This window comes from Falco punctatus (assembly GCF_963210335.1).
Source record: "Falco punctatus genome assembly, chromosome: 19".
In the NCBI taxonomy this organism is placed as follows: domain Eukaryota; kingdom Metazoa; phylum Chordata; class Aves; order Falconiformes; family Falconidae; genus Falco; species Falco punctatus.
Genome location: NC_137599.1, coordinates 1995176 through 2007626, shown reverse-complemented (window position 1 = coordinate 2007626; position 12451 = coordinate 1995176). Strand labels below are relative to the sequence as shown.

Below are 12451 nucleotides of genomic sequence, written 5' to 3'. Positions count from 1 at the left end.
CTGCCCATGGGTGGGGGTCCCTTTCTCTGCCCTCGCCGTGGGGAGCACCCAGCCTTCATCCCGCAGCCTCTCCCCTCTTTGTTCTCTCTGTTTTCACCCTGGCTGTGCCGAGGCAGGCTGGGGAGTGGCGATGCTTTAGCCCCCGTGCCCACCCACCCGCTGCTGCCTGGGTGCCAGCACCCAACTCCTGGGGAAGTTGGTTTTGTCTGTGCCTGGCCCTGGGAATGATGCTGGCAGCAGCCACAGGGCCCTCGGGACCTGGGCCCCTTCACAGGTGGCTCAGGGGGTGGGAGGGGGTCGTATCCAGCCACATCTCACTGAGGGATGGAGATGGGAAGGGGTCCCTCTGCCCAGCCGGTCCAGGCAGGGGGTGGGGGTCCCCTACCCTGGCATCAGGCAGGGAATTCAGCCCTTCCCGACAGCTGGGTCAGCCCCAGGGACCTCGAACTCGCTCAGGCTCTGCCAGCACCTGGATCCTGGGGATGGGGATGCTTTTCAGTCCCTCTGGTTTCTCCCTGGCTTTCACAGCACTGCTGGTGTGAGGCTGCTGTGCAGGACCCCCCCTACCCCGACAAACCCAGCCCGGGGTTCAGGGCATTGCCCCCACCGAAGCTGCTTGAAACCACATGGTCGCTCGAGCTCAGCGGTGGTTCTTTCCTTATTTTAATGAGGAATAAATTTTCGATGTGCTAATTATTTCCCACCAGACTGCCCCTGAAGCTGCCAGTGATCACACGCCTGTGGAAATGGCTCTGTGCTCCTTCTGACAGGTGCCTTGTTTCCCAAGGGAGCTGCTGGTGGGCTACAATCCCCCCCCCCCCCCCCTCCCCCCGGGGGGAGTCCAGGAGGGTGTGGGGGGAGCGATTGAGGAGCCCCAGGCCCTGGCAGGGCTGCCAAAGGGCTGGTGTCTTTGTGCAAAGGGAGCTTTAGTCTTTGTCAGGAGCCGTCCCTCCTCTCCCAGCAGGATGGTCAGGGAGGGATGCTTGCCCCGTTTGTTTTTTCTGGAATGTCCTGCTCGTGGTCTGGGAGATGCTCATTCCCCTCCTAGGGGAGGTGGGCTGGAATGGGAGAGGGTGGGGGGCAGCCTGAGTGGCTCTGGGTGGGGGACGGACACGTTGCTGAGAACTGGCATGGCAATTGCACTGGGCTGGGAGGTGGTGGGGTTGGTGCGGGGGGAGGGGGCTAGCATCGGTGCCAGGCTCAGTCCCGGTTCCCCACGCAGGAAGGTCGCATAGATCCCCAAAAATGTGTTTTTTTCCTTTAGGGAAACAGGGATAAAGGCAGCGCTGTGCTGTGCTGGGGTGGGTGTGAGCCTGAGGCATCAACCTGCTCCATCCTGGCTGGACACCTCCTGGTGGGGGGGGGGGGGCATGTCAGTCTGCCCACATTGTCCTCTCCCCTTCTCCCTCCTTCCCTTCCCCGCTGCTCACAGCATCAGCCTTGCAGCAAAGGCCCAGCCGGGTGGGAAACACCCACCGTGCCTGCCTCTGCTTGCTTTTTCCACCAAGAAATTCTCTGTACTGAAGCCTTGCTGGGGGGGCTGGGGGGCCCTGGGTGCCCCTCGCTGTTGGAGGGACCCAGGTGGGTGCTGCCCGGACCCCGTGGGGCTGGGAGACCCCATGGCCACATCTGCTGGGGGGAGCAGGGCGGGAGGGACACGGCTCAACAGTGCGGAGTTTAATTATAGAAATTGATTCTCCTGGTTGCCACACATCGATCCCAGCCGGGGTGCACGGTGGCTGCCTCTGCGCCCCAGGGACAGCCTGGCACGCACGGACACGTGTGAGCCGTGTCCCACAGTGTGGCCCGGGGCTGCAGGGAGCATCCCCATGCAGCCGGGGCTCGGTGCCTGGGGAGGGGGACAGGACCAGGCTGGCTGCGGTCTGTCTCGGGGTTGGAAGAAGAGGTGAACAGGTACGGGTGTCCCCAGGGTGCTGCGAGTGTGGATGAGTCCCTTGAGGGTCCTGCTGTTAAGAGTTTTCTTTCCAGGCATGTTGGGGAGGAAGGAGGGGGGCTGGAGGCCGGGGGTGGCGGGGGGTGGGGGGTTGGGAGAGGCTGGAGGGTGCAGTGGGGTGGCTGGAGCTGGGTGCTGGGAAGCTGCAGTGTGCAAATGGGGAGGAAAGGTGCTGTGCTGCGACCCCCATTTCTGGGGGGTGGTGGGTGTCACTTCTCCAGCATTTTGCTCTGCCCCCAGTGCTGGGGTGTTGCGAGCGAGTGATTTGGGATTGCTTCAGGAATTACCACTAATGATATTAGCAATAGTGGTTTTCATACGGATTTATAAAAGCGCGACTGACAAAGTTCGATGGCAAAGGTTCCCTCTACCACTTACTACGTGGAAGAGACACACAAAAGAAAATGGAGTTAAAATCAAGTTAGGATGATTTACACGGAGACCGGAGATGCAGGGGGGTAAAGGAGACCGGACCCCCTTTCAGAGCGGACCCCCCCCTTTCCTGATGGAGCTTAATTGCGGCTACCTCCAACCTGAGTCTCAGACTTGGGCAACAGTTTGTGTCTAACAAGATAAAGAGTAAGGAGATTGTCCCGCTGAGCCACGAGGTTCAGAGTGGATCCCCTCGCTTTCCGAACTCCTGGTGGAGCTTAGGTGCAGCTAGGTCCAATCTGAATCTCTTTTTATGTCTAAAGGAATTAGCTACGTGGATTTCATTCGTATTAATTTCGTGTGTTATCAGTCACTTAATGAGGATCTGTTCTAAATGAAGGGTCTCTCCACCTTGGGTAAGGAAGGATCTCTTGGTCCTGGGTAAGGAACCTCAGACCCTGGGAGGCATCCCAGCTCAAGGAGAGAGTCACTGGTGTGCTGCCCAGTTGCCATTTCGAGAAAACTCGCATTGGACTCATCCAGAGGTCTGCCCTTAGTAGAAAGGTGTCTGTGCCTTGAGGAGCCACCCTGGGAGGTGTCCCAGAGATCACCACCACACAGCTGAGCAGGGAGAGCTCCCAGGGGCTCGCTGGGGCTGTCACACGTGTGGGATAAAGGGTTTGGCTGGCAGGCAGGTTGCATGCAATGGGAAAGGTATGCACAGGACTCCTCGTGCCCACAACTTGCTTTATTCCTTGATAAATGAGTCTTGGAAAAAACACCCACTATTCATGTGTTAATGGCATGATCGATGGTCCAAGCTCACCGGGTCACTTTGCTCCTTTGTGGGTTTGCTGGAGGGGTTCTTGGCCCGGCTGCGCTCCAGCCTGTACCTCCTCTGGGGTCTGTACCAGACCCCTGCTAATCTGGTGAAGGGGTCGAGTGCCTCCGTTACACGGGGTAGCATCCTCGGTGGTGGGGTAGCGTCCCCAGCTTGCTACCAGTTGCAATTTGTGAAGCACAAATTGCCACTTGCTGCAGCCCTGCAGCTCTTGGCTTGGAGGTGCTGGACCTCCCACAAAGCAGCGTGGTGGGGGCCAGCACCCACGGTCCTGGGGGGCTGCGCTGGCGTGGGGCTGGCCAGGAGTTGGGGGGAGGTACAAGAAGGATGGAGACTCCCTTTTGTGCCAATTCTGTGGCTGTGAAGTTCTTCCATCACCAGGGCTTTGCTCAGTTGGCTCCTTCCCAGCAGCTGTGGTCAAGTTTTTTAACTATTATTATTAGAATGTCTCCAGGTGGGTGAGGTGAGAGATTCCTGGTCTGAGGTCCCCAGGGTGGAGCGTGGGGGCTGCCTGGCCAAGCTTTGCAGAATTATTGGATTCAAGAAGCAGCGAGCGATCCCGTTGGCATGATCTGGGCAGGTCTGGAGCCCACGAGGGGTCCATGCAAGTAGGTCTCACCCACCAGCCAGGCTCCATCTCCAGCAGCCACAGCAACGCGTGTGGATCCGGGGAGGTCCCAGCTCATCACCGCAAGGGTCTTCAGCTTGAGATGGGAGAGCGTGTGCTGTCACCCATCAGCTGTGCTTGCTTCCCATCAAAGGTCCTCATTAACCCCCCTCCTGGCTGTGCCAGGCTGCAGGTGCACCAAGGCTCAAAGAGACACTCGGCAAAGGAGCTTAAATGCTTGTTAAAAAATTACTGATTTGCTCCTCGCCGCCCAATGGGGATAATAAAACTTTGCTGTCAGCTGTTTTTATTTTTTCCCTCCCCCTGCATGGTTTCCACTTTCAGAATAAATGCAAATGAAGATTTTTTTTTTTTTTTTTTTGAAAATTCATCTCCAACAGAAAGACTGATGGAGAGGGCTGAGTGGGGGCGGGAGGAAGAGGAAGGAGGGGGGGTGACAAACACTTATGGTTTGTTTGTTTTCCCCCCCCCCCCCCATGCTGAAATGTTCTGATTGCAAAGGGAGGAGGGCGAAGGAAGATGATGCATTTGGGCTTCTAGCGCAGCTAATAGCTCCAGGCTGGGAAATGTAGCATCTGCATCCCAGCCCCAAACTGGGAACCAGTGTTCCCACGTAACTGAGAAAGGAGAGTCAAGGAGCAGCTTCTCTCCCCATCCCACCCCCGTAGCCCCTTGCTCAGGTCACCCCGTACCGTCTCAGGGCTCAGACCTTGGAAAGGGACATGTGAAACAGGGTGGGCCATGGGGTTGGGGGGGGGGGCTCCCAGCACTGCTCCCCCTCGCCCGTGAGCGCTTCTCTGCCCTCTGCTCCAGCCGCCTGGGCTGCCGCTGTTGGATCTCCTCCACCTCAAGTTTATGTATTTCAATTACCGCCTGTTAAAAGCCTCCATGTTTCAGGAGCTGCCCAGATTTATGGCTCCCGTCCTGCCGCCAGCCTGAGCATCCTCCCGCCTGCCCTGAGCTGTGGCTCTCCCACCGGGGCTGCAGCCCCCCGGAGTGGCCGTGGGGCAGCCCCCCCCCCTCCCCGGCTCTCGCTGCCCCCCGAGCTCTCACCCATCTCGCTGCAGCCGTGACGATGGCAAGCAGCGTTTGGCTTTTGACCTGCCAGAATTTTCCCCACTCTCCGCTATCCCAAAGTGCCCGACGTTTTCCCTGTGAGCACCCTGGGATTATGGGCAACAAAATCTTATGGTCAGTGGCCCTCGTTAATTGGCTTAATTACCCATGAGAGGCAGGGACACCCAAAGTGGGGAAAGAACGCTGTAACTCCCAGCCCAGCAGCTTGACTCCCAGAGATGGTTTTGAAAAGTGGTTGTGGCACCTGGTCTGGGTTTTTTTGTGGTTTTCTTTTGAATGGGATATTTTGAGCTGAAAAAGCACAGAATGACGGAGGCTGGGATCCTGTACCCGGCTGAGCTTGGGAGGAGCTGGCGACTTGCTGTGGGAGCGAGGGGGAGGGCTGGAGGGCTGGGATGGGATTTCAGGGGGATGTACTTCCCAGTGGAGGATCCCCCGGTCCTTCACAAGCTCCATAGTGCAGGCAGAGGAGGAGGGAGGCAAAGGAGATGAAAATGGAGAGGTGAATCAATGCCGTGCGGGGAGGAAGGGGCTGCACAGGGACCTGGCCTGGGGGCTGCGTCATCGTCGGCAGCCAGGATGCCCTAGGTTTGATTTTTTGCTCTGGCACAGATCTCCAGCTGGCTACCAGGCGTGGCACTGCAGGCCATGCACACTTCTAAAAGCACTGGCATATTTCAGAAGCCAAATTCCTACAGAATCCGTGTGCATGAAGCATATGCATCTTGCGAGCCTGTGTCAGCCTCATGGCACTGCCTTTGCCCATCTCCTGCTTTGCCTGGGAGCTCACAGTGAACCCCTGTGCATCAGATCCCCACATTTTTGGGTACCTGGAGACAAAGCTGCCTTAGAGAGAACCCCCAGCTCCAGCTGCCCAACGTCTGGGCTTGGCGACCCCTCTGCCAGCTTTACCAAGGGGCTGGAGTCACGCTGCTCTTCCCGAGCATCCCCTCGCTCGCTGCCGGCTCTGCGGGCTGGAGCTGGGGTTTGCAATCCCATCCATCTGTCAGCGGCTCGGAGGCGGCTCGGCCGAGCTGAGTGGCACAGTAATAGGGTGTGAAACAACCACCTGTCAGTTGACTTTCCTTCTGCGGCTGCCATGGCGCTTGGCAAGGGCAGAGCTGGAGATGAATAAACTCTCCTCTCCCGTGTTATTTGGAGGGATGCTGTCACGGCACTCCGGGTTTTTATTTGGCTCGGTGGTTTTATGTTAATGAACCAGCTCTCTCGCGCTCCGAAAAGACAAGGGAAAAAGTGTCACTTTGGATCTTCATGCATGGAAAAATACAGCACCTCCCTCCCGCAATTAGAGCTGGATCTCTGGGAAAGCGCATGGGGAGGCAGGCAGGGCTGGAGGCGCTGAGGCAGCCGTTGGCTGAGCCCGCTGTGGCCAGCTCCGCTTTGGCCAGCACGTGCCTTTTTCTGGTTTCAACATCCCATTTGTGGTGGGACCTGCTAGACCCACCCCAGGGGAGGCCCAAGGAGCCCTCATTTGCTCCTCTTCCCGCATCACATGGATGAGACCATCCCAGGCTGCTCTGCCTCTTGGAAGGGCAGCGCTGGATGCGGGCAGCTCCCAGTTGTGGAAGACTTTCAGGAGAGAGGAGGGCAGGATGGATCTGGGTGACACAACCTCCTCCCAGGTGCTGCTGGGCTGGTTTTGATCATTTTTGCTTCCCAGATAATTTCTTGCTTCCCAGATCATTTTTGCCCCTGTGGAGCATCTCTACTAGGGAGGGACCTCCAGCCCAGGGAACAAGCAACTTGTGCCCGTGAGGGGGAGCGGGTGCGTGCTGGGGGGCGAGGAGGAGCACGAGCCTGGTGCTGGCTGGATCCAGCGCGGATCAGGGGCATCACCAAGGAGCATGGAGCGGAGAGGAGCTGCAGTGGGAGCTGCAGAGCCGTGATCCTCCTCCGGCCGACTGCCCTGTGTGTGCTGCGCCAAGCGCCCGTGGCACGGGGGTCCGGCCAGCCCCGCGCTGGGTCCCTCGTAGCAGTGGGGGACAGGGCTGTGGGTGTCACATCTTGGCAGCCCCGCTGCCACCAGAAAGCAGTGGAGCAGAGGCAGCGCCTGCCTGCTCGGCTGTGCAACAGGCATCCCTGACGCTGCCTGCGGGCTGCAGAATCTGTCTCATTTCAGGAGGATTAATGATTCCAGCGTAATTTGAAAAACATTATATGGCTCATTAAAAACACATTGCCCAGACCAAACACAGAGTAGCTGCGTGTTTCCAGGCCTGCCAGCTCACCTCCCCGTGCCAGCCTGTGGCATTGCCCCTGCCCCCTGGGCTGTAGGGGATGATGGTGAGGCTGAAGGCTGTGCTGCCATGTGTGGAGCGTGCCTGGCTGGGCGCATGCAGGGCGGCCATCCGCCTTTCCATCCTCCTCCAGCTGCTTCTGGGAGCACTCAGGGGTGGCCAGCCCCTTGGTCAAGGTGTTCCCTCGGGATTTTTTGGTGATGCCAAGGTGTGGGTATGCTTTGGGGAAGAGACATCAGTGCGCGGCTGTTCAGAGCATCCTCTGCCCTCGCCTCCCACCTGTGGCACCTGGAGCTGCCAAGCCCTGGGCAGGCGTGGGAGGCTCCCAGGGAGTCCTTGTCACCTCAAAAGGGACCTGATTTCCAGGGCTCAGCAGGACGAAGGGGACCAGCAGTCTTCTTCTCCTCATACCTGCTCCGTTCCTCCCTCCTCCCTTCCTGCACGCCTCCTCCTTTCTCTTGCCTTCGCGGCTTCCTTTCAACTCTCTCTGTGGTGAGGGGAATCAAAGAGGACAGCAGTTTGGGATTTTCAGTCCTTCCTCATCCACTGCACTGCGTGCAAAGCAAAGCCTTTAAAGGACACTCAAGGACACGGAGATGGCACCTTCCCCACTCCTCTCCCTGCAGAAAGCAAAGCCCCGCTCCTGCTGTGCTGAACCTGCCCTGGGGAACGGCCGGTGGCACGGGCAGGGCTTGGCCAGGCTGCTCCGCTGGGCTCCGGGCTCCATCTGTGCCTCCGGTTTGTTCCCCCTGGTGTGAGCTGCCAGGCTCAGTGGTGTGAAGCAGCATCTTCTCCATGCATGAGGTCCCTCAGGGCCAGGTGGCCACTAGAGCTCTTGGATGGGGACCCGTGCTGCTGGCTTGAGGCTTGCATGAGGGTGCAAAAGCAAGTGCAAACCGCTTCTGCTCAGAGCCCTGGGGAACCAGCAGATGTGGGTGGCTCGGGGCAGAACGGCTTCGGTCTGGGCGTTGCAGGGATCTCTGTCCTCGGGATGCGGCAAGACCTTGAGCGAATTGCTCAGCTGCCCCATGACTCGGTATCTCAGCCAGAATAACTCCGGGGAGGTTGTGCTGCTCCGCAGATAATAATTAGCTCTTCTCAGCTGTCAGTCCCAGCTCTTCAGAAAAGCAAGTCTGTTATCTCCCTTCCACACGTGGGGAAGGCCAAGGTGCTCCTAGGGCAAGTCCTTGGCCCAAGGTCACGTAGGGTGAAGCAGGGACCAAAACCAGGAGCTGGGACCTGCGGCTGCTGGGGACTCAGCCCGGGGGGCTCAGCAGCACGGGCAGCGCCGCCGCCCGCTGCCAACACCCCCAGCCTTTGCCTTGCCCAACACCAAGAAAATCCTGAGGACGAGATTGAAGAGCTCAGTCCTTCTCCGTGGAAAATGTGTCCGAGGAGCCACATTTGTCCCCCTCCTTTTTCTGATTTCCACTAGGAAAGCTGTATTTTGGCACTCAGGGCTCATTGCAAACCAGGGAGGGGGAGGATGTTCCTGCAGGTAGGACCTTTGGGAGCAGGAGCATCCCTCCTTGTGCCAGGTTAGGCAAGTCACCTCCTGTCCCCAGGCTCTGCTGCTGGTGTCAGGAGGCTGGCAGGGCTGGCTGGGGTCCCTGGGTCCCTCTGGGCACCTGCGGCTGAGCACCCTGCCCTTGCTGAGGGCTGCCAGGTGCTGCAGGCGCTAACAGCAGCAAATTCACTTCAGTGTTTCCTGGCACATTACAAAATATGGCATAAATAATTAAACCTGAGCTGCAATTATCAAAACAAATGAACAAAGCACATTTAGGAAGGATTTTCCACTTTTATTTCGTCCTTCTTGTTTCTCTCCCATTACGCCTTTAAGATTATTTACTCACTTGGAGTGTGAAATTCATTCCCGAACCACCAGCCTTTGACTCCGCACCCTGCTCCGTGGGGTGCAGGTGGCCCTGGCCAGTCCCGGCAGCAGTAGGGGGTGGGGGGAGGGCTCCACATTGCAACTGAAATCCCCCCCACTTGGGTCTGAGGGTGAAAACCCACTGCAAAGCCAGGGACACTGGGCTCGGCCGAGCCCTGGGAGCATCCCTGCAGCACAGCAGCGCTCCAGCAGCGTTCGCAGGGGTGCTGAGTCCTTCAGTGCCATTTATTGGGGTTGCAGCCAGGCAGGGGTTGGAAACGGCATTTGTCACCCTGCTTTCCTCCTCCTCCTCCTAGCTGGGCAAGGGGGGCCCCACGGAGCCCCCGCACACTGCCTGGTCTTACCCTGTAGCTGAACCCCAAGGGCAGCGATGGAAGAAATGACACCCGAGCGAGGACACCCGGAGCAGAGCCGGGCTTGGGACAAGGGGACAGATGTCCCACGGCCGTGGGTGTGATGGATGAGCCGAGCTGCCTCTCGGCGCCGGGTGCAGCTTTGCCCGCTCGCCAGCAAAGAAAGAGGTCCTTGTGGGTGCTGAGGTCTCGGCTGTCCCCTGCCTGCCCCTGCCCTTGTCACCCCGCTCCTCCAGGCACAGGGGCTTGCATGGAGGAGGAGAAAAACCACCCCATGTCCCTAAAAACAAAGGCTCAAAGCAGCTCTGGGCTGTTTTGCTGGGAGCCAGGCACTGCCTGGGCTCCACTGCCTGCAGGCGGGATGCTCAGGGGGTCTGGACTCGTGGGGCAGGGGGTGGGGGAGCCCTGTGCAGCACCTCTCCCCTCCCCATATTCACCCATCGCAGTTATCAGCATCGTGCTCACTTATGGGGGGCATGTCAGCATGAGACTGGCCTGCACCCGTGAGGTGGTTCAAGCCCCAGAGCTGGGGCGAGGAAGGTGCTTCGTGGTGCTGGGATTTTTGGAGCCGACGCTGCCCAGGCAGGGAGCTGGCAGGTCCCCAGGACAGGCTGTGCTGCTGCACAAATCGGGGCACAACACAGTTACGCAGCTTCACTTATCGTAGAAAGGTCCAATCTGTGTATTTCCCAGGAAAAAACCCACAAGGAGCCGATCTGCTCCGATTCTCCCTTGCTCTGCCACGGCTGTAACTCCTCGTCCCAGCAATCATCCAGCGCTTGGACTGGAGGCTGAGCTGGGCAGGGTGCCCTCAGCCAGACCCCGCAGCAGCTGCAGACTGGGGCATTTTGGGGTTCAAAATGGCATTTGGGGGTTCAAAACCCCTACGTGTGGGAGCAACCCCCCCCCCCGTGCACAGGGGGGCCATGCCTGGCACCGTGGGCGTGGGGTAGGAGGGGGCTGCTGCTCTCGTGCCCCCACGGTGGGGCACAGCCTGGCTCCCCATCACTCGCCACGCTGCGTTTCATTCTCAGATGCTTTCTGCTGCTGCTCTTTTGTTTCAGATTTATTATGTGTTTGCTTGCTCTGATTTATTTGTTTATTTCCCTCCATCCCCGGCAAACTTTCCCACCTGGATCGTGTTCATTCATGAATCTCCTCCTTTCCTGTCCCTAACCAGGGCTCGATCGAATTGCAGGAGGGAAGAAGCCAGGACTCTGTTCCCTTTGTTTAAAGTCTCCAGGTCAGTACCGGGGCTGGGGGCCAGCAGCGTGCTCCCACCCTGCTTGTTTCATGTTTGATGTTCACCCCTTCCCCGACCCTCTCCCGGGTGCAGGGACCGTGGTGGGTGAGGGCAGCACCTGTAGCTCGTTTCCCCTGGTATTTATAGGAGGGTGCTGCCTGCTTTCTGCTTTGCATCGATGGTTAAGGCATTGGCTCCCACCCTCTTTGCAGGGGAGGGAGGGTTTTTTTGAGGCTGGGGATGGTGTCTGCAGCCGGAGGTATCGCTGATGCTCTTGGAGGGACCAGCTCTCCCCCCACCAAGTGCTGGAGCTTGAAAGGTTTGGGATTTTCCTTGTTGGGGATGGGAGGGGAAAGCTTTCAAAGGGGAATGAGAGGAAGATTTTTGTTTTCTGGGGTTAGGGGGAGAGGCAGGTGCTTCATCTAGGAGCCGGCTGTGGAAGTGTGGCTGGTTTAGAAAAGCTGTAAGAGGGGAAATGTGGTGGAATCTGTTCAGTAGCAACCCCTGCTGGGTCTGTCATAATAATAGATTTTATTTCTGTGGCATCTGTCGGCCTCTAATGGGCTGGGTGTTCACATTGCCAGAGATGGTTCCAGTGCCTCAGTGAAGATTTCAGCATTTCTTTTTGCGGAGGCTGAGAAGCGCACCAGTCAATCAGGGTGGCAGCTCTGAGCTAAAATAATCCCAAGAGCAGCAGCACCACTCAGTCCTGGTCCAGGCGATCGGGAAACCACCTGCCTTCGGAAAAAAATCCCTCCTTTTCCTCCAACAACATCTGTGCTTTCCAAGAGTCCATCCCGTAGCCGTTCCCCAGGGCTGAGAGCCACAGACGTCGCGCAGCATCCCGTTTCCTTCTGCTTTAGGTTTATTTATCTGGGATTTTGGTGGCCTCCTGTCCTGCGCCAGCGTGTCTACCTGCCTTAAGGCATGTGTGTGGCTGTAAGGCAGCTGGAGTCCCAGGGCTGTGCCGGGGAGGACAGCCTGGAGGTGGAGGAAATCAAGCTCGTAATATGTGGGGTGTGCCAGGCTTCCCGACACGAGAGCCCGCTCAGTGTAAAAACAAGGGGCTGGAACAGTGCGCTGTAATTTAATTGCATTTCCTGCAAATGCCTTGTTGGGTTGTAATGAACACATTATCCCGAAATGGGAGTGGGGAAGCAGGATGAAGACAGCAGCCCACGGTCAGGCCGTGCATCCATATGGGGATCTGCCCCAGGCGCCGATCACTGCTCTAGCTTGTTTGCCGTCCCAGAATTACACATGCAATTAAGTTCCTGGCTCCAAATGGCGTGCACGCTTGCCCCTCAGCTGGAGAGCAGATTGCACGGCTGTTTCCTTGGGGCCGTGTGGGAAGGAAGGCTTGGAGGCTGTGCTCCTGGCCGTGGCTCCTGTCGCTCTTTTCTGGAGCTGGGAGTTGGCTCTCCGGGCTGGAGGCACAGCCAGCGCTGGTGGTTTCCATCACTGGTGTGCCCGGGGAGGGCTGCAGGTCCTGCTGATGCTGGACCACAGCGTACTGGGGAGGGGAGTAGCGTAAAAGTGATGATGTGCTGGGATTTAAGTTCTTGCATGGCTTGAGCAGCACTTGGAGGTGTTAAAACTAGTACACGAAAGAAGGTTGAGGGGAGGGGGGTGAAGGCGATGGGTAGGATTTGTGGCATTTGATGGGTTCGGGGGGTCTTTTCAAGAGCAGAAAAGACCCTTCTCATCACCTAGTTTGACCCCAGCCGCCTGACAGAGGCTGTCAGGTCTCGGCAGTAACTTCTGCGTCAACTCCTGCGTCAAGACATAACTCCTGGCTGAGTGGGTATTTATCTTTCGGAAGGACACC

At 58.1% G+C, this 12451-nt stretch overlaps 1 protein-coding gene across 3 annotated transcripts in view; it reads left to right on the top strand.

Annotated features, from left to right (window-relative positions):
• SRCIN1 (SRC kinase signaling inhibitor 1) overlaps positions 1-12451 on the top strand; it is a 94069-nt gene that overhangs the window by 14273 nt on the left and 67345 nt on the right. The window contains exon 1 of one of the 3 annotated variants that reach the window (XM_080369908.1): positions 7755-10623. The exons of 1 other annotated variant lie outside the window; for it this stretch is intronic. The gene's annotated coding sequence lies outside the window, so the exon portion shown is untranslated. Of the gene's footprint in view, positions 1-7754; positions 10624-12451 lie in introns of those variants that run through there. One more of the 3 variants, XM_080369901.1, reaches the window with a different exon arrangement.